Source organism: Scyliorhinus torazame, chromosome 7 (genome assembly GCF_047496885.1).
Source record: "Scyliorhinus torazame isolate Kashiwa2021f chromosome 7, sScyTor2.1, whole genome shotgun sequence".
Classification (NCBI taxonomy): domain Eukaryota; kingdom Metazoa; phylum Chordata; class Chondrichthyes; order Carcharhiniformes; family Scyliorhinidae; genus Scyliorhinus; species Scyliorhinus torazame.
Window position 1 is genome coordinate 29,026,376 of NC_092713.1, and position 22,230 is coordinate 29,048,605.

Here is a 22,230-nt window from a genome sequence, read left to right on the forward strand (position 1 = left end):
CATGAGCCTTTGGGCACCGCGAGAGGCCTCTCTCAAAATTCAACGGCCTCGTCCCGACACCAAGTCAGGCGCGACGAGGCCGCTGAGTGGCGCCCATGGTTGAGTTGTGCCCATGGTTGAGTCGTGCCCATGGTTTCCCAACATATTAACGGTCTCCAAATGTCGCTCAAGGTTATTTGACCACGTGATTTTGATGGACAGCACTTTAAGACAAATGAGGCATTTTGGTTTCTCATTGGTTTTAGCAAGAGCACTCATGAACACGTTTTGAAGAAAGCCTCATCGTGAACGATGAATATTTCAGAACACGTTTCGTACTTTCTTGTTTTTCATTTACAACTGAGCCAGATGGTTTGCTGCTGTAGGTAGAAGCTCTGCATAAAAAGATTGTCCACAGTGTAAGAAACAAGTTGCCATTGGTTGTCAGAATGACTCTCCGTTAACCCGTGGAGCTGCACAGCAGAGGGCCACGAGGTGAAGCGGGAGCTCTGGAACTGGCTCCAGGGATTCATTCCTGGATCCCCACCCCAATTGTCCAATCACAACTTCACCCCCACCCCCACTCTCTGATTGCCCAATAACAGGTCCTCCTCTTTCCATTGTTTGATTTTATTGACTCACAATGACCTCCACCAGAAACAAACAGCGGGACAATAATCCTGGGGTCAGAATCCATGTTGGCATCACACAACAGGCCCAACTTTCTAATACCGAGGTCCGTGCTGGGGATCTCATTTCAGGCGCCATGGCAATGCAACTCTGCTCATTAGAAGTTTAAACTTCCCGGATAATTATCACATGTCTGCGGGTCAGGATTGGTCCAGATGTGCAAAACAACAAACATCCCAATATGCACTGCTGTTGGCATTGGAAAATTCAGGACGTGGCCCTTAGTTTTGTACTTAACCCTGTTGGGTTCCTTTTGGACACCCTCTCGGGGGTTTCCAGGGAAAGGCGTACCCAGAAAGTGCTCCGATGTGCTAACTTCCCCTGGACACCTCCGCTGTGCTGGGAATCATCTGACAAGGCAATTTAAATTGCTAACTTCAGATGGTTCAGCCAGTTTTACACTCAGTTATTCTGAAAGACTTAAGAGGAAATAAAAGCACTTCTAACTTGTAAATATTTTAAAGACCTAGACTGATGATTGCTTTGAACCCCCTCCCCCACTCCCAAACCTCCAGTGAACCCCTGAACCCCCCACCCCGAAGACTCGCCTGTACCCCACAGTATTCCCCACCCTCAACCTATCTCACCCAACCCCCCGATACAAGCTGGACCCGCTGACCGAATCCTCGAATATCTGACACCCACCCCTTCCATGTCCAACATCCCACCCACACCAGATGCTTGACCCCCCCCCCCCCCAAAATGTCCAAACCCCCTTGTCCAACACCCCACACCCACATGTCTGGCTCCGCGCCCGCTTCCCTTCGACACATACTTTCCCCTGTTATTTTCAATGCGACCTTTAAACTCACCTGCTTTGCAGCAGTTGGTGCTGCAAAAAAAAGGGCATATCCTCCTTAGGTCTGCTTCTAGGATAGCACAGTGGTTTGCACTGGTGCTTCACAACGCCAGGGTCCCAGGCTCGATTCCCGGCTTGGGTCACTGTCTGTGCGGAGTCTGCACGTTCTCCCCACGTCTAAGTGTGTTTCCTCCGGGTGCTCCGGTTTCCTCCCAAGAGTCACGGAAGATGTACTGTTAGGTGAATTGGACATTCTGAACTCCCTCTGTGTACCCGAACAGGCGCCGGAATGTGGCGACTCGGGGCTTTTCACAGTAACTTCATTGCAATGTGAATGTAAGCCTACTTGTGACAATAATAAAGATTATTATTTTAGAATCGGAGGTTGGAGCCGGGGATCTGCTGAATCAGGAAAGTCGGGCAAGACCAGCTCTAAGCGCAGGTAAGTGTGCGCAGGGTGGCAATTCGTACTGCTTCAAAACACATCATACAATATCTGTAAATTATTCTCATTACACAAATTAAATGACAATGAGCATATTTGCTCATGTGTGTCAATGATAAAATCTGCTTCAAAGTATCTCATACAATGCTGGTGGTTTAAGGGCTTTAAAATGATAAGTGGCAGAATTATTTACGTTGATGGTACCTACCCCCTAATAATGGAATCAGCAAATGTTTTAAGTTCATCAGTAATAACTATGCCAAATGTGACATAAATACCGCTCAGACAAGCTGTGACTTGGAGGTGGTGAAAATTGCCCAAACGTGGAAAATAAGGCCAATAATGGCATGCTAACAATAGCATAATTTAAAAATACCCCCAAAACATTGGGCAGGATCTGGAGCTTTGGGTCAGCGGTCTGACTTTGGGGAGAAATGAGCCTTGCATCTTGGGAGGGGTGGGGGAAATCAGTCACCTGGCAGTGATTTTCTCCAAATTGGCCAATTAGTGGCCAAAGGACAGAGCCGCTATTCAATTAAAGATGGCGGATGAACTCTGAAAGCTTGAGGGCCGTTAGGACAGACTGTTGGGAGCTTATCCGGCAAAGCTCCAGCTCCTGAAATATAAATAGTTCTGTGCAAGAACAGATTGGCTTCTGTCAATATCTGTTGCTGAAATTGAACCATATCATAGTATCATAGAATTTACAGTGCAGAAGGAGGCCGTTCGGCCCATCGAGTCTGCACCGGCTCTTGGAAAGAGCACCCTACCCAAGGTCCACACCTCCACCCTATCCCCATAACCCAGTAACCCAGTAACCCCACCCTACACTACACTAAGGGCAATTTTGGACACTATGGGCAATTTATCATGGCCAATCCACCTAACCCGCACATCTTTGGACGGTGGGAGGAAACCGGAGCACCCGGAGGAAACCCACGCACACACGGGGAGGATGTGCAGACTCCGCACAGACAGTGACACAAGCCGGAATCGAACCTGGGACCCTGGAGCTGTGAAGCATTTGTGCTATCCACAATGCTACCGTGCTGCCCCACGGCAGCATATATAGCATATATAGGGCTGGATTCTCTGATTTGCAGACAAAAGTGCTGACGCTGGCGAGGGAACAGTGGTGTTTTACACCAGAAAAAAACGGCACAACAGCTGCACTGATCCTCTGCCCAGGGCTAGCAGCCTCGCGGCATCAAGCCCCAGGCTTTACCTGCGGATACGGCCGGAGACTTGCCAGGTCCGTGGCTGCACATGCGCATGGCGGCGGCCTGCAAAATGGACCTGGTCTGCCACATACTGTACCCCAGTAACCCTCCTCGGCCTCGGCCCACAGCCGCCACATGGGGTCCAAGAAAAGAAAAAGCATGAGTGACCTATGCCATCGGGAACTTGGCCCATCGGGGGCGGAGCTTCAGGGAGGGCCTCGGGTGACGTCCTGAGGCCGTCCGTACAATGTGTGGCATGTTCCCCAAGTAAGCCTTTTTTCAGGGGGTGGAGCATCACAAGGGGTGCTGCCCCCCCCCCCCGATTTTGGCACAAACAGGGAATCAACGGACGATCGCCGAACACTATTTCGGCGACCAGAGAATCCCACCCATGGTCTTGTATACAATAAGAAAAGGATTTAAGTTGATTCCTTATAAATAAATGAGGGCCAATAGGAGGGCTGTTGGCTCAGAAAGAGCAGCTACCTACAGTTCAGGTATGAGCGAGAGTGTGCGTCTTCAACTTGGGAGCTCTCTCTGTAACTTTTAAAATGTAACTTCAGCAGCCAGGCCAGCATTATGGAGGAGCAACCCTTCCACCAATTGGTCCGTGGCCAGTAAGGTGGGGAACAGTCTCAAAGCCTGCCTGGAGCTCTACATCTCCCCCCCAGCCCCCCCCCCCCCCCGCCCCCCCACCGGCCTGCTGCAGATGACCGAGTTTCCCACCCCCACAACCTTGGCGGGAGCATAGCCCTAGCTGGCCTCTGAAAATAGATTTCATTGATCAGTAGCTTCCCTTCCACCCCCTCATCCCATATCCAAGAAAATGGCCCGGGGGAGGGTGGGTGAGGGGGTGCCATAAAACCGGCATGCTGGCCGGCAGGTATTGTGCACCACCTGCCTCCGTCCGGCACCCAATCCGTGGGCAAAAATCCAGCCCCTCGTTGCTTTAAGTGTAATGGTGGAATTTTCTCCCCAGCGTTATTTCCAAGCCAATATCTTCAAGTGCTGTCCTCGCCCGCCAGTTGACATTAAAACTAGCGCGGAAGTTTTCTTTGGCGAATAGGGCACAGTAATTGATTGATGCAGCAGTTCAAGGGTCGAAGGCAACTGCTCCAAGACCCAGTCTTGACAAGTTACAGAAAGCAAGCTGGCAATCAAATAGCAATCAATATCATCTACTCCTGCTGACTGCTCACCTCATGCTAAACCAGAATGAATCCCATTTTGTGTTATATACTGCAGGTCCATACATGTGCCTGAAAAGGTGTCTGCTAACTGCTCACAGCTTATCTTTCACACTGTGACATTTAATGGAACAAAAAAAACATTACTAGGTATCCTGTCTGTAGGACGGTATCATGTTATTACACAATTAGATTTTTTAAATTTGCACCATATACAAAAAAGTACTTTACAAATGTTTCCAGTGGTCAATTAAAATGCAGCCTTTAATTCATCTGTGGAAAATCTCGGTAATTTCCAGTGTATCAATCTCTAGATACCACGTGTAACGTGTCACAGTAAGCATATGCTTGACTCTAACAGCTCCTTACTGCAATTGCATAAACAGAAAAATAGGTAAATGCTGCAGATTATTCGTTTAAACAAGCGGGAGGGGAAAAAAAAAAAGCTATTTACACGAGCTAACTAGGGGGGTGGCTCTCGCGACCCTCTGCTAATACATACTTCTCGGAAATTCCAGCTCCCAATTTACAACGCGTACACAAAGGGCCAGTTGAAACTTGTATGATGATCCAATTTGCCATAGCTCATGTTTTTTTAGTCTCTATGAAACTGCTGTGCAAGCGCAGCGGGAGGACCTCAGTCCCATCCCACAAGTCAATCAAGAGGCTTTCATTTCCTCCTGGACAGAAACGCCAGGCAGTTCTAAACATCTAATTATCATTCAGAAATACACTCGCCAGGATCACAGGGAGCACCCTATCCATATCATTCTGACTCGTCAAACTAATTATACATTCTATTTTTTTAAAAAGAAATCACAGAAGAAAGCAGGTTGAAAATAGATTTGATAACAGGATAAGTGATATTTTAGCCGGTCTATTTCTTCCAACGTGACTCTTAGCACAGATGCAAGGCACAAATCTCCAATTGCCAGGGAATCCCTCAAAAAAATTGCTAATGATCAGTGAGTTTCTCATTAGGAAATGTTTAATCCATGCTTAACTCATCAGTTGTTCAGTAATGCATTTGGCCATGGGAGTCTTTTGCCCAACAGTGGTTCAGTAAACAGGCAGTTCAGAGGCCCATGTAACCTTCTGCAGGAAAAGTAAGCAGTGGCATTGATTGAATTGATCGGCCAAGCACAGTATCCCAATGAAATTCCACTGCAAACACCTGTGCCTTACCCCAAGAAACATTATTTCCGTACAAATACTTATTTTACACATTGTTAAAAGGAACGTTGGGTTAGGATAATAAGTCCCAGCTTCATTGACCGAAACACAGTCCCAGCGGCCTTGTTTATTGTGAAAGGATTAACTAATCCCTCAGTTTTGCTTGAATGAAATGATCTGATCAGTACATTTTCTCATCCATTACAGAGTTCTAATTGCTATACTTTAAAAAAGAAAGACTGCTGGAAGTCAAGGTTGCAGTGTTACTCTGTTTTACTTCAGTGTTAAAGAGGGTAGGGTGCATCTCCACAGAGCACAAGTCTCGTGTTACAATTAGCTTACACTTTCCGTAATTAATAAAAGGAAACTGTAACCTGACTCAATAACCACATTGGTTCAATTACAAAACACCAGTTAAACATCAGGAGCAAGGGCACTAGTTTACAATTTATTTGACAAAAGATGTTGTTTAATTTAATTTATTTATTTGTACATAGGATAATAATAATCTTGTCACAATTAGGCTTACATCAACGCAGCAATTAGGTTATTGTGAAAAGCCCCTAGTTGCCACACTCCGGCGCCTATTCGGGTACACAGAGGGAGAATTCAGAATGTCCAAATGACCTAACAGCACGTCTTTCGGGACTTATGGTAGGAAACCAGAGCACCCGGAGGAAACCCACGCAGACACGGGGAGAACATGCAGACTCCGCATAGACAGTGACCCAAGTCGGGAATCGAACCTGGGACCCTGGCGCTGTGAAGCAACAGTGCTAACCACTGCTACCGTATACTTAAGTGGTAAAACGTAGTTTAAATGGTCATACCTGTTTTTTTTTGTAATTTCAGGCCAATTGGAAACTAAAATTGGAAGAATAAAAATTAAACTTGGGTTCTGCACTAAATGTGTACGCAAATCATAATTTATCATCCACACACATTTGACTTTTAACCATTCAACTATGTCAAAAAGGCAATAACTCTACATATCATTACAAAATTGTTTTATGATCATGAACATAAACCTGAGTCATTAGTCTGATCAGGCTTCAATATTCAAATATCAGTTGTACAATATTTTCCATGTCGAGAAATGTAAACATTTGTTTGAGATTTGGGAACGCCTGTCTTTCTCAGCAGACAGGAAGCATTCACAGGTTATGAAAGGAGTGGGTTATATGTAGAACAAAACGGTCATCTCATCCCTCCAATATCGGGAAGAATAATCCGGGTGTCAGAATATTCTTCGGTTTGTTTTCCACAGAGTCATTTGAGTGGAAATCTGGGCTTCGGGTGAATTTCAGTCAGTCTTTTGTTATCTGTCCAGGTTATCCTCGTATGATTTGTTTTTGCTGCTCACTCTGGCTAATCTGCCACTTTTTTTTACATTTTTGAGGGCAAATGTACGAACGTAGAAGATTTTCGCCGCATGAAGATTTTTATACCTACCAAAAAGTACATTCAATTCATGTATCCAACAGATCCAAGAATGTGGCAGTTCCTTTTGGTCATCTAATTGTTTCTATGTTTTCAGCCATTCAAACGTCAAGTTTAAAATGTGCAACTTTAACTGAGTAATAACGCGGACGTAGATAAGTAACAATGTCATATTGCAACGGCTCTACTTTTAAACTACTTGCATGTTTCAAACATCACTATCTAAGGAATTTTAGGGGAAATCATCAGTAAAGATGATTCTCTTATGAATTGCCTCCAGAATAGATTGACACCACAAGCAAAATGACATTAGGTGATGCTCCAAATATCATCTGAAGTCGCCTTCAAACTGAAAATAACAATCGCCCATGACTGGCTCAGAGTGGGAATCTCTGGCGGATTGCCATGTTCAACAGCCTTACCTTTACTTGGATTCTAAAGACCTTGGGCGGGATTCACCATTGCCCGACCCTGAGATCATAATCGGCGATCGGGCGGAGAATCCTTTCCGACACCCAAGTCGGGGGCGTCGCTGGTTTTCTAACCTCTGCCCCCTCCAAAATGGCGTCATCACGGTGCGCGCCACACGCCGTTGGAACGGCGTTAGTGCGTCACCTGAAGGCCCTCCCCCCATGCTCAGCCCCCGATGGGCTGAGTTCCCTACCGCGTGGTTGACATGTGGTCTCAGCGGTCGGGAACTCGGCGTAGCGGCTGCGGACTGTGTCCAGCGCCGCCACTCGGCAGGGTGCCATGCAGCTGGCCGGGGGGGGGGGGGGGCTTCCGTGAGGGCTGGGGGGACTGGTGGGGGGGTGGCCAGGGAGGTAGTATTTTACCGGTTGGGTCCGCGATCGCTGAAGGTTGTTGCTGTGCGCATGCGCGACTACGGACCCAGCCATTCTCCAGCCTTTTTTGCCATGGGTGCCGGGGCTTTCACCCGGCATGGTTGCTAGCCCCTCACCGGCCACGGGATCGGGGAGCCGGAGATCTGGAAACCTTCAGTACTGTTGTTGACCTCATGCATTTAATAATGAGTATCAGAGACGCAGATTCACATTTTCAATTGGGAGGCATGGCAAACACGCAGTGTGTGTGGGACACATCGAGGTTCAGCTATTGCGAACACAAAGGGGGAGCCATGGATGGAAATGGGTACAGTGCCAAACATATTTAAATAGCGGAGAATAATTCTCAACCAGAGTTACCAGTGGTGAAGTTGAGTTGGTGGGCATTTTGAGCTGCGAGTTGGAGGACTCTGGAGGAAGTATCCTTTGGGAATCATGGAATTTACAGAATTTACAGTGCAGAAGGAGGCCATTTGACCCATTGAGCCTGCACTGGCCCTCGGAAAGAGCACTCCATTTAAGCCCACTTCACCCCATCCCCGTAACCCAGTAACCCCACCTAACCTTTTTTGAACACTAAGGGTAATTTAGTATGGCCAATCCACCTATCCTGCTTATCTTTGGACTGTGGGAGGCAACCGGAGGAAACCCATGCAGACACAGGGAGGACTTGCAGACACCGCACAGACATTGACCCAAGCCACGAATCGAACCTGGGACCCTGGAGCTGTGCTATGTGCCGCCCTAATCAGAGGTGAATGAATGAGCGCCAGCAACAGGAGGTGAGATGGGAACAGCAGATTCGTCCTCCAAGTCACGAGGGGTCAAGGAAGCACAGAGAGAGGTTGGAAGGGTCAAAGGAGTGACCCTAAACATTGGGTTTGCCACTACTCAGCTACCTACAAATGACAGAGCCACAGTGCTGTTTGAGCCTGAACCTGTTCAGGTAGATAGTGCCAGACACTCCCTGGCATTCAGTGATCTGATGCCTTGAGGCCACCGTTGTTGCCCCATCCTAAAGCCATCAGGGTCACTATGGCCCTGAATGTTTAGCGCATCCAATGTATTCCAGAGATCATCGACTGACCTGGGTGGCATCTCAAGAGTTGACAGGCGAGTGCAGTCGGAGCTAACAGATGCCCTATTCTGGAGGGTGGGTGAATATATCCATTTTGATGCATATAAGCCAATGGAGGCAGAAAGGACATTTCCATGCCATCAATGATTTCCCTCAAGCCCAGGAGGTCATGTAGCCACCAGGAGTCTGACGGACCAGCCGGCCAGATTCACTCGCTGAGTGTCCAGCTGATCTGTGACCATAGAGCATGTATCTTTACGTGTGCTGTGTTCCTGGACAGCTGTCATGATTCCTTCAACCTTCCAGAGTCCCAGGTGTCGCACCTCTTCAACAGCCAGGGTCTAGGCATGCCTACTGGATAAGGTGAGGTGGCTCCTGAAGCCCATCCAGTACCCAGACACGGATTCAGAGGCTCTGCAACCAGAGCCACCTGCCAACGTGATCTGCATTGAACAGACCGTTGACATCTTGAAGAAGTGCTGCCATTGCTTTATCCAGTCAGGTGGCCCCCTCCAGTACGAACCACTCAGTGTCTCGTATTGTGATTGTTTTCTGTATGCTGAACAAAATGACCACTCAAAGCGGTCTGGGAATGGATGAAGAGAAGGACCAGGAACACCATTTGAAAGAGGAACAGGAGGATGAAGGGGGAGTTCCAGAGGTGTCTGCTGCCCAGGCATTGAAAGAAAACTGACAAGATCATCCCAGGCCTCATGGTGATCCACAGCCTCGAACATGCACAGGGGCCGCAGTAATTCAGCAACATTTCACTTGAGTGCTGCGGTGAGTGTAGAAAACCTTTATATAGATTATAAATACCTATATAATAATCTTTATTGTTACAAGTAGGCTTACATTAACACTGCAATGAGGTTACTGTGAAAAGCCCCTAGTCGCCACATTCAGGCACCTGTTCGGGTGCACTGAGGGAGAATTCAGAATTCTCAGCTGGTACGGGAATTGAACCCGCGCTGCTGGCCTTGTTCTGCATCACAAACCAGCTGTCTAGCCCACTGAGCTAAGCCAGCCACATATGCTGCAGTAATATTTGTTTTAATCCTGGTTTAACATACAGGCTGCCGGTGAATCTGCAAAAGATGCAATTAAGATGTCGTAAAAGTGAGAATCATTCATTCCAACCATGTAGTTATTTACAAAAGATACCGAATGATACTTTGTCATGGTTTCTGGAGATTCCCTGGAGAGTAAATAATTTGGGATGTCGAGCAAAGATGGCTACTCACCTCCTCGGATCCCTACAGCAGCCATTCCACCAGCTTCACGTTTTAAAAAAAAGTGTATTCATCAGCACCTGCATGACCACTTGCTCGGGAGGTGATTAGATAGGGAGTTGTTCCCGTTAATTGTATGGAGATTGGTTTTAATAGGTGATTATTGTTTTTTCGCCAAGCCACAACAAGATCCTGAATTCGCTGACCTGAGCAGGCCGGTTACATAGAAACATAGAAAATAGGAGCAGCAGGAGGAGGTCATTTGACCATTCAAACCTCCTCCGCCATTCATTATGATCAGGGCGGATCATAATGCCCGCTTACATCCACAGTGACAGGGGATCCTCATTCATGAGTGATGAGCTACGCCAGTTCCTGCTCAGCAGGGGTATCGCCTCCAGCAGAACGACGAGCTACAACCCCCGGGGAAACGGACAGGTAGAAAGGGAGAATGGGACTACATGGAGGGCCGTCCAGCTGGCCCTACGATCCAGAAATCTCCTGGCCTCACGCTGGCAAGAGGTCCTCCCTGATGCACTACATTCCATTCGCTCATTACTTTGCACTGCTACTAACAGTACTAACCAGCCCACCGGATGACCAGAGACATTTTTTTTTCACTGTTCTGTAAATATTAAAGATTGCGAATTGTATATGGTTATCCACCACCCCCGCCGGACTCAATTTTAACAGGGGGTGAATGTGGTAAACTACTGTGTTCCAAAATTAAGGGTTGTACGGTAGAACCTGCACTACAGGTTCACCTGGGCCCCTGCATGCTAGCTCCGCCCAGGAGCCAGGTTATAAATATGTGTGGCCTTCAGCTCGCAGCCATTTCGTCAGCTGCTGTAGGAGGCCACACTTCAGATACTAATAAAGCCTCAGTTTGAATTCAACTTCGCCTCCAGCCAAATTGTTCGTGCCTCAGTGGACAGTGAGGTACAGAAAGTCTCCCTCTTTCTGTGCATGTCAGCGTGCTGTTCCTGCATCCACTCAGGAGTGGTGCTGCTTGTGACTGACCAAGGGGGTGGCCACTCTCTCAATGGTGGAACTCGTGCGCTCAAATCCTCGAGCCATGATGAAGCATATGCACCGCCTGACCAGGCCTCCACAATGCCTCAGGAATCCCCAACATTCAGGAACTCACCTGCTTCTGATGCTCCAGAACGGTTCTCCATGTTTACGACACCAGAGGTTCAGTATCTTCAGCCAGTGGAGCATGGCTGTGTCTGGGCTCTATCCTCCGGTGGGGACTGTCTACAACTGACTGCTTCACTTTCCTCCTCCTGCTCACCCTTAGTGCTGCCCAACCAGTGCTCCCTGTTCTACAGTTGACTGAGTCCTAGTTGAGGTGAGCACGCTCATTGATGGTGTAGAGGTCGGATATTGAGGTCAGAGTGTGGGCGTCTCGCCCTACACCATCTGGGCAATGACATTCTGCTCCCAATCCACCACAGGCCCTGTGGGAAACACAAGAGGCTGACGACGAGATCTCGGACAACTCATCAGGTGCTTCGGCACAACCAAACCCATAGAGTCGAGGAGCAACAGCACACATTAAGCAGGAGTTCCCTCCATGCCTTTCACCCGAAGATGGAGCGATCAAATGACCCAGCTCTTCACAGCCCTCACTTTCCTCGGCCTGACTCCTTAGCAACATCACAATTTCCAGCACTATCTCCTTTACTGAGATCACAGTGTGGGCATCTAGCGCACCATCAACCATCCGATGCATTTCCCGGGAGTGGTGAGCTCTCTTTTGCAGCAGGAGGGGGAGCAAATGACATACGAGAGGTCTGACCTCACTCATTTCTTCCAACATCACACTGATAGGAGCTATTGTGTTCCTCAGTGATGTCCCCTGCTCAATTGCCTTCTACATGTGAGAGTTACTCACATCTCAGTGACGCAACTGGCCACTTTCTCTGACAATGTGACGGAGAACTTCAGTCTACTCAGCTTGCATATATACTGCTGCATACAGAGTGATAACCCTGGTACCTGGCTGGCATTTGCCATTCACTTTTCTAGTCCTCCGACACTAGACCCACATCCTTCTGGCTACTCCTGGGCGAGTGACCTCCATGGTCGCCTCCATCCAGACTCGCTTCATGACTCTAGGCATCTTTCTTCCCCCAAACATCGGGAGCAGGATCTCCCTCCTGTCGGCCACTGCCTCGGTCAATGACACAAGCGAGACATTGGATGACCTTGGTGCCATCCGTGGATGCCTACTCATGCCAGTGGTGGCCCTCTGGGCAGCCCACTACTGTATTGCCCTCAGTGAGCAGCAAAACCCAGTCACAGCTGCCATTTGCCTTTTCAAATGGGCTTCAGTCACCGGGTCCCACCCTCGGGCTCCTGGCGTCACTAATTGGGCATCGGACACACCCCCATCCAGTGAGTCCCTGTGCATATGAAAATTGTGTTGCGCCACTAACAGTGAAGTGAGGACAGGTCAGGTCCAGGAAATGATCCAAGTGCCGGGCTTCTGACCCCGAATTGAAAGCTCAGCCCCGAACAGTTTCAAATTTTAAGGAGTGCAAGTGTAAAAGTCGCACTTTCAACAGACCTCTGAACCTTCAAATCACTCCCAGCAATTAAAACAAAGCAGAAACTGATGACTAGCACAGTACAGTTCTTTAGAATGTATTCCCCCAACAATAGGATGTTCTGAGGTCGAGCAATAATCCAATAACATTATTTGAATCGGAACTAGTCATGCGGGGGAAGGGCGGAATTGGTGCTCCTAGTATCTAATGCCCACTGGGACGATAGCATAGGGATTATGTTACTGGAACAAGAATCCAGATACCCAGACTAATGATCCAAAGGCCATCAGTTCAAATCCCACCAAGAAAGCGGGGGGAATTTAAACTCAGTGTTATGGGCCAGGGCTTAGAAACTCCAAAGTGTATTATGAAACTCACCTGACCTATAACCTTTATGTTGAATCTGGCTAGGATGAGCGCAAGAGCCTTCACTTCAGGTGTGATTCATCAGACTTCCTGGGCGCTTTTATCAAAATAAAGTTTATCCTAAGAATGTAGTTAACATATATAAAACACTTAGCATGAATTTGTTATCAAGTACAAACATAAAAAAATCACACAACTGCTACAGTAATCTATGTATATAATTCTTCATGAATCCCCCTTAGCTGTTCCAATTCAATACAAAATCCAATAAAACAAAGTGCATGGCATAGCACACTGTAAACTCACTTGAATGGGACTGGTCCTTTTCCCGAGATCCAGTCTCCAACCAGCAGATTCAAAACTCCTTCCAGAAAGCAACTCTAGCTTTAAGATTACCACGGCAGTTTACCGCACCCAATGTGCTTTCAGCTCACTGGAACAGTTTTAAACTAAAACAGAGAAAGCAGGGAAACTTTCAGCAGCTTAACACAGGGCTTCGTCTTCTGCAGTCCAAACGAACAAACCCAAAAATAAAACCAAAACCCCCTCTCACCTGACAGCCACAGCCCAGCTCCACCCACAAATGACATCACTGAAGCCGTGCTGCAAGCCCTGTGGTGAATCAAAACCTTTCTTAAAGGGGCACTCACATGACACTCAGTTAATCAATAAATCTAGAATAAAAAGTTAATATTGGTCATGTTAAAAAGTTAATATATGGACCATATAATTAGTGTATTGTTCAAAAACCCATATGGTTTTACATCATTAGGGCAGCATGGTAGCACAAGTGGATAGCACTGTGGCTTCACAGCGCCAGGGTCCCAGGTTCGATTCCCTGCTGGGTCACTGTCTGTGCGGAGTCTGCACGTTCTCCCCGTGTCTGCATGGGTTTCCTCCAGGTGTTCGTGTTTCCCCCCACAGTCCAAAGATGTGCAGGTTAGGTGGATTGGCCATGATAAATTGCCCTTTGTGACCAAAAAAAGGTTAGGAGGGGTTATTGGGTTATGGGGATAGGGTGGAGGTGAGGACTTAGGCGGGTCGGTGCAGACTCGATGGGCTGAATGGCCTCCTTCTGCACTGTATGTTCTATGTTCATTAATGTCCTTCAGGGAAGGAAATCTGCTGTTGTTACCCAGTCTGGCCTATACGTGACTCCTGACGCACGGCAACCTAGTTAATTTTCCACTGCCCTCGGAGCTGGGGGAGCAGGATACCCAGAATAAAACCAGATAGACCACTTGGCATTTACCGAGACATCGGATTCAGATACAACAGAGGCCCTCCCAAACTAGTCAATCCTCATTAACATCCAAGGAGTAGCCAAAACTCGGAGAGCTGTCCGACAAGACAGGTAACAGCCTGAAAAATGCATACTCTCAGAATCCTACCTTTTAGCCAATGGTCTTCCATCGCCAGACTTGTGTATGCCCTGATCCACCACCAGGATTTGATTTGATTTATTGTCACGTCTACTGAGGTACAGTGAAAAATATTGTCCTGCTATACAGTCGAAACAGATCATTCTATACATGAAAAAACATCGGACGTACGATACATACACAATGCAAATACATAGACATAGACATCAGGTGAAGCATACAGTGTGCAGTACTACTCAGTAGGGAAGATGTGTGGAGAGATCAGTTCAATCCATAAGAGGGTCATTCAGGAGCCTGGGGCTTTTCACAGTAACTTAATTGCAATGTAAGCCTACTTGTGACAATAAAGATTATTTTTATGATAACAGCGGGGAAGAAGCTGTTTTTGAACCTGTTAGTGCGTGTTCTCAGACTTTTGTACCTCCCGATGGAAGAGTTGGGAAGAGAGAAGGACAGGCCCAGCTCCTGACTTCATTGCAGCCTTGGTCTAAACATGGACAAAGAGCTGAACTCAAGAGGTGAGGTGAAAGTGATTGTCCTTGACATCATGACAACATTTGACTGTAGTGTGGCATCAAGGAGTCTGAGTAAAATTGAGGTCCATGGAAATCAAGGGGGGAAATACTCCACTGGTTAGAATCAAACTAACACAAAGGGAGATGGTTGTGGTTTTGGAGGTCAATCATCTCAGTCCCAGGACATCGCTGCATGAGTTCCTCAGGGGAGTCTCCTAGGCCCAACCATCTTCAGCTGCTTCCTCAGTGACGTTCCTTCAATCATAAGGTCAGAAGTGGGGATGTTTGCGGATGATCACACAATGTTCAGCTCCGCTTACTACTCCTGAGATATTGAAGCAGTCTGTGTCCAGATACAGCAAGACCTGGACAACATTCAGGGTGATAAGTGGCAAGCAACGTTTGTGCCACTGAAATGCCTGGCAGTGACCATCTCCAACAAGAGTGAGACATACCACTTCCCTTGACAACCAATGTTTTTTTTTTACAGCAACAACGTTTCCTGAGGTCACATCTTTAACACAAATGACGTGCCAAGATGTATCATAGGAGCAATATTAAACTAATTTATGGGTCGGTTTAGCTCAGTTGACAGGACGGCTGGTTTGTGATGCAAACAAGGCCAACAGCGGGGGTTCAATTCCCGTACCGGCTGAGGTTATTCATGAAGGCTCCGCCTTCTCAACCTTACCCCTCGCCTGAGGTGTGGTGATCCTCAAGTTATATCACCAGCAGTCAGCTCTCCCCATCAAAGGGGAGAACAGCTATGGTCATCTGGGACTATGATGACGTTGCTTATTAAACTAATCTAACATTGAGCCGCTTCAGGAACTATTGGGTCTCATGACCAAACGCTTGTTCAAAGAGGTAGATTTTAAGGTGCGTCTTTAAGAGGTAGAGCGTAGAGATTTACAGATGGAATTCCAAAGCTTAGGGTTTGGAAGCTGAAGACACGACCTCCAATGGTGGAGCACTTCAAATCGAGGGGTGGTCACAAGGAGAGTTGTGAGGCCAGAGGAGGGTACAGATCTAAGGAGATAATGGGGAGAATGTTTAAAATGAGGCATTATTTAACCAGGGGCCGGTGAGCACCGGGGTGATGGATGAACGGAACTTGGTCCGAGTCAGGACATGGACAGAAGGGGTACAGATGATGTCAAGTTCACACAGGGTAGAACGTGGGAGGCCATCCACCGGGATGGTAACAAAGGCACGCATGAGGATTCCAGCAGCCAATTAGCTGAGGCAGGGATAGAGTCTGCTCATGGGGCAGAGTCATCATTGAATCCCCCACCAAGATCTTCGTGGGTCACCATTGATCAGGCATTTAAATGGACCAACTATGTAAATGTGGCTACAAGAGCTCAGAAGCTGGATATTCTGTGACAATCGACTCACCACTTGACTCTTCCAAAGCTTGTTGACCACCTACAAGGGACAAGCCAGCAGTGCGATGGAATACTCTCCACTTGTCTGGATGAGTGCAGCTCCTACACTACTCAAGAGGCTCGACACCTTCCAGGACAAAATAGTTGATTGGCACCCTATCCACCACCTTTCACATTCACGTCTTCCGACATTAGCACACAGTGACAGCAGCATGTACCGAACACAAGATGCACTGATGCATAAAATTATGAGAGGCTTAGATAGAAGGGACAATAAGAAACGTTTTCCCTAGTGGGGGTATCAATGGCCAGGGGGCATAGATTTAGGGTAAGGGGCAGGAGGTTTAGAGGGGATGTGAGGAAACATTTTTCACTCAGAGGAGGGAGTCAGAAACTCACTGCCTGAGAAAGTGGGGGCGGCAGAGACCCTCATAACAGAAGAAGTATTTAGAAGTGCACTTGCGATGCCAAGGCATACAAGGCTAAGTGCTGAAAAATGGGATTAGAATACATAGGTGGTTGTTTTTGACCGGCGCACTCGATGGGCCGAAGGGTCTTTTTGGTGCTGCAGACCTGTACGATTCTAACTCATCCAGGCTCCTTCGACAGCATCTTCCAAACTCACTAGCTCTATCATCTCAAAGGACAAGGACAGCAGACACATGGGAACACCACCACCAGTGAGTTCGCCTCCAAGCCACTCACCATCCTGACTTGGAAATACATCACTGTTCCTTCACTGTCAATGGACCAGTCCTGAAACATCCTCCCGAACAGCTCTACCTCCCTCTCTTCCTGCACCACATGGACTACAGGGATTTAATAAGACAGCTTACCCCACCTCTCAATGCGGGACTGTCATATGAGAGATTGACTAGGTTGGGATTGTTCTTGCTGGAGTTCAGAAGAATGAGGGGTGTTCTCATAGAGACTTATAAAATTCTAACAGGACTAGACAGGGAAGATGCAGGGAAGATGTTCCCAATGATGGGTGTGACAAGAACCAGGGGTCACAGTCTGAGGATTCAGGGTAAACCATTTCGGACAGTGATGGTGAGCCTGTGGAATTCATTACCATCGGAAGTAGTTGCTGCTAAATATATTCAAGAGGCGGCTGGATATAGCACTTGGGGAGAATGGGATCAAAGGCTATGGGGAGAAAGCAGGATTAGGCTATTAGGTTGGATGATCAGTCATGATCGTGATGAATGGCGGAGCAGGCTCGAAGGGCCAAAAGGCCTCCTCCTGCTCCTATCATCTATGTATCTATGTAGTTAGGAATGGACAATAAATGCTGGCCTTGGCAGCCCATGAACGAGTAAACATCTATTCCTTAATCAGCAATGCTTTTTCTCTTACTGGAAAGTGCTCTTCCTTGAATCTAGCTCTCTCATTCTATCCGCTTCATCATTGATGAGGGAAAATAGTGTGGGTGAGAGTAAAGAACTTGCATTTCTTTAAGATAACCGCAGAAGATCCCAAAGCACTTAACAGCTGATGAAGTGTTGTCACTGTTATGGAAGAAACACCGCAGTCAATTTGTACACAGCAGGATCCCTCAAACAGCTATGAGATAACGACCGGATAATCTGATTCTCATGATGTCGGTGATGCACGATCAATGACCACTAAAGCGAGGTTGTAGTCCAACTGAAGGCTTTAATAAGCTAGATGTTTCCCCCAGCAGCTCAGGTGCAGAATAAAGGCTGCTGGGGCGGCACGGGCTCTTATACCCCACCTTGCAGGACGGAGCTACCATACAGCTTGACTAATAGGAAACATACAATATCTACCAATGGTGTTCCAGCATTACCAGGTACCGTAATACCTCTACACAGACTACCACAGTCGGGTTGAAGGATAAACCGAGAAAGCTCCCCTACTCTTCTCGTGCAGAAGGCCACACCTCCGACAATGCAGCACTCCCTCGGTACTGACACAACAGCAACAGAAACTTATATAGCGCGCTGAAGTTTCAGTCTGGGTTTTTTTATGATCAAGTCTCTGGAAGACTTGCATCAATTTAATTACATTTTGTATTGATTTCTTTTTTATAAATGTTTTTTCTTGGGTTTGTGAACATAGTATATTTACAGTTATGTACACAGATTAAAATATATCTATATATATATATAGAAGAATAAAAACTGGTTGGATATTGTGCACTAGCTCAAAAACAGCAACTCTGTACAGTTAGCAATATTATGTTTAACACATAAGTAGGCACCTGTTTTTTTTTGGGGGGGGGGGGGGGGCTACCTGGGGAGGTACATGTACATTTGGGTGCCGGAGAAACAATTGCATTGGTTATATCCAATACAGAGAAGACAATACGGGAATGGACCTGGTGTTGGTGTTGTCACTTGCTTCTCCCGGACGGTTTTCGCTGCCATTGTTGTCGCACGTTCACCTCCACTTCGGCCGTTCGTCCCGTCTTTCGCCCGTATTTTCCTTGCTCTCTGTTACTGTATTTGCCAAGTTTGTTGTCGTTTCCCGTGCTCTCCTTCCGGCCATCATTCCCTCGCCTCTCTTCCCCCCTTCTCTGGTTCCCTTCTATTGTTTCCTCTCTCCTCCCTCTTCCACCCCCTCCACCCCACTTCCTCCTTCTCCCTTCCCCCTCTCCTGTGGTTCGCCTTTCCTTTCACTTAGGTTTAGCTGTCCCCCCCCCCCCCCCCCCCCCCCCCCGCCCCCGGGTCTATCCCTCCCTCTCAGGCCTTGGCTACTTTCCTCTGATTCTTGGCCACTTGACTATTCTTCTGCTTGTTCGTTGGCCACAAACAGGTCCTGGAACAATTGGGTGAATGGCTCCCACATTCTGTGGAAGCCGTCGTCTGACCCTCGGATGGCGAATTTGATTTTCTCCATTTGGAGAGATTCCGAGAGGTCAGACAGCCAGTCTGCAGCTTTGGGTGGTGCTGCTGACCGCCAGCCGAACAGGATTCTACGGCGGGTGATCAGGGAGGCAAAGGCAAGGATGTCCGCCCTCCTCCCCAGGAATAGATCTGGCTGCTCTAATACCTCGAAGACCGCCACTTTCGGGCATGGCTCCACCCTCATCCCCACTACTTTGGACATTGCCTCAAATAAGGCTGTCCAGTACCCCGCAAGTCTGGGGCAAGACCAGAACACGTGGGCGTGGTTGGCCGGGCCTCCTTGGTACCGCTCACATCTATCCTCCACCTCCGGGAAGAACCTACTCATTCGGGTTCTTGCTAAGTGGGTTCTATGTACCACTTTTAGTTGCGTCAGGTTGAGCCTTGCGCACATGGGGGTGGAGCTGACCCTATGCAGTGCTTTGCTCCAGAGTCCCCACCCTATTTCAATCCCCAGGTCTTCCTCCCATTTCTTTCTTGTTGCTTCCAGTACGGTGTCGGCCCTTTCTACCAGTCGCTCATACATGTTGCTACAGTTCCCTTTATCTCGGATGCTTGCGTCCAGTAACTCTTCCAGTAATGTCTGTCGTGGTGGTTGTGAGTACGTCCTTGTCTCCTTTCGTAGGAAGTTTTTGACTTGCAGGTACCTTAGCTCGTTCACCCTGGCTAGCTGGTATTTCTCCGTCAGTTTGTCCAGTGTTGCGAACCTGCCGTCCGTGTATAGGTCCCTAACTGTCAGCCTCCGTCCTGTCCCCATTTTTTAAAGGTGGCATCAGTCAGCGCTGGTGTGAATCTATGGTTGTTACAGATGGGAGCCTTGTCCGACAGTTGGTTCCAGGACTGGAGGGCGGCTATCACCACCGGGCTGGTGGAGTATTTTTTGGGTGGGGATGGGAGTGCCGCCGTGGCGAGGGCCACGTGGAGGAGGTCAGTATGGTCAGTATAAAGGCAGGGTAATCACAGTGGCACTTTAAAGGTTATGGTCTGGAACAGCTAAAACTAACACCCACTTAAGATTGCATGATTTGCACTAACAAAATGCTTTTAGGCTGGTTTACCTTTAAAAATTCACAGGTAACATGTTACATGTCAAATACCTAACCCTGAGTTTCCTAAAATACAATTACAGGTTTATGGAGAATTAAACATCAATTCCTCACTCGTGGCGCAAGCAATAAACCCACTTTCTTTTATCTCTCACGCAGGAATGCTAATTCCGTCATCAGAAGGTTAAATTACAGGTCCAGCCAAGCGAAACAGATGTGAACTTAATGGTGGTGTTGTGTGACTATAAAGGGTAAAGATTTTACTGTGCCCCCTCCTGGCCCACGTCAGCAGTGCATATCACAAAACTGTGCACTTTCTTTCACTGTAATGGGAGTCCAATATGAACCGACACCGTGTGCGAGCCAGGAGTTGGCACAGAAGACTCCTGTAACCACCCTCTTAAGTGGGAAGGAGGAAAAGGCTTGTTCTCACTGAGGCGCGATTAGAAATTGAAGCCAATGGTCGATTTTCCCGCCTCTGATGGCGCAGGGGACAGCCGTTTCAGTGAAAATTCAGAACATCGAAAATATTCTGTGAGGTGCTTTGTCTTTTCACAGTGCTGGGAGCCACATGAAAAGGTCACAAAAATATGGAAACAGAGGTGGGGCCTCTTTATCGCCACGTTTCCAAATTGATTCCACCGAAAATCTGCGTCGTTATTTGCGCCTGTTTATAAAACACAACTGCGTCTGTAACGCTGACCTCTTGACCTTGAGAAGATAAGTTTTAAAAATCTATTGACCCGAGTTTCTCGAATAATTGTGAACTTACATCGTAGCACCATAAAATCTCGGCAGTGCAGAAGGGGGCCATTCAGCCCATCGAGTCTTCACCGACCATCCGAAAGAGCACTCTACTGAGGCCCACTTCCCCCTCCCTATCCCCATAGTCCCACCTAACCTGAACATCCTTAAACACGAAGAGGCAATTTAGCATGGCCAATCCACCTAACCTGCACATATTTGGACTGTGGGATATACATGTATATGTCTTGTCACTGCCTGCCTTTTCAGTGGGGAGATTCCATCCAGCGGGACAGTCTGCTGCCCAGTCGGATGGGAATAACTTTCGGCGAAGCTGAATCACGTGCAAGTGGACTTTCTCCGACGCCAGCAGGCAAGCAGACAGAAAACATCAGAGTCCAAGGAGGCCTGTCGTTGCACTTCCAGCAGCCAAACCTCCAGATTTTGTCCATTACAGGGGGAGCGGGGAAATCTCCACTGGTTTATGCGTGGCTGGCACCTTCAATCTGTCTCACGAAACATCCATCAGATCAAGCAGCCTGCAACATTGGTGCATCATTGTACATCGGGGCCAAGTTGACTTTGTCACTTCCGAAGCCAAGTGACCAGTTTGGAGAAGGTGTTCCCCAATTGCCAAGAGTACAATTGTTCAATGCAACGCATGTGGCTGAAGGTTTTCTTTAATCAGGGAGGATTCCATTCCAGTAACATTCAGGTTGTATATAACTATCAAAATTATATTGTACGTCTGATGCTATTTCAAATGTAATCCAGGCCAGTCAACAAACACACCATTATTTCATGGAATTTTCACTGTAGCGGGCTGGATTGTGGAAAGCCCTCTCCAGCTAATAATAGCTAAAACGAGGGGGGCTATACAACATAACGATACAATAGACATACTGAAGCAAAGACTCCACTGTATGGATTAATTCATTGGTGATGTATTATGCGGTCTAATGACATACCGAATGCAATAGTGGTGTATATCTTGCTCACTATTTAATAGTAAACTAGAAGTCACCATGTAGCGAGTGCAACAGGACCACTAGCAGATCAAGAAGAGTGTGAGAATTATGGTTGAGACTCAGGGGTCATCAGTTCTCACAGCATTACAGAAAGGAAACAAACCAATGAACTTTACTCGGGAAGCATTTCAGTTAAACTACAAATTCACTACAGTACAAATATTCCGATATCATATTCCAAATGAACTGATATGCAAACCCAAAAGCTGTCATAGAATCCATAGAATTCCTACAATGCAGAAGGAAGCCAT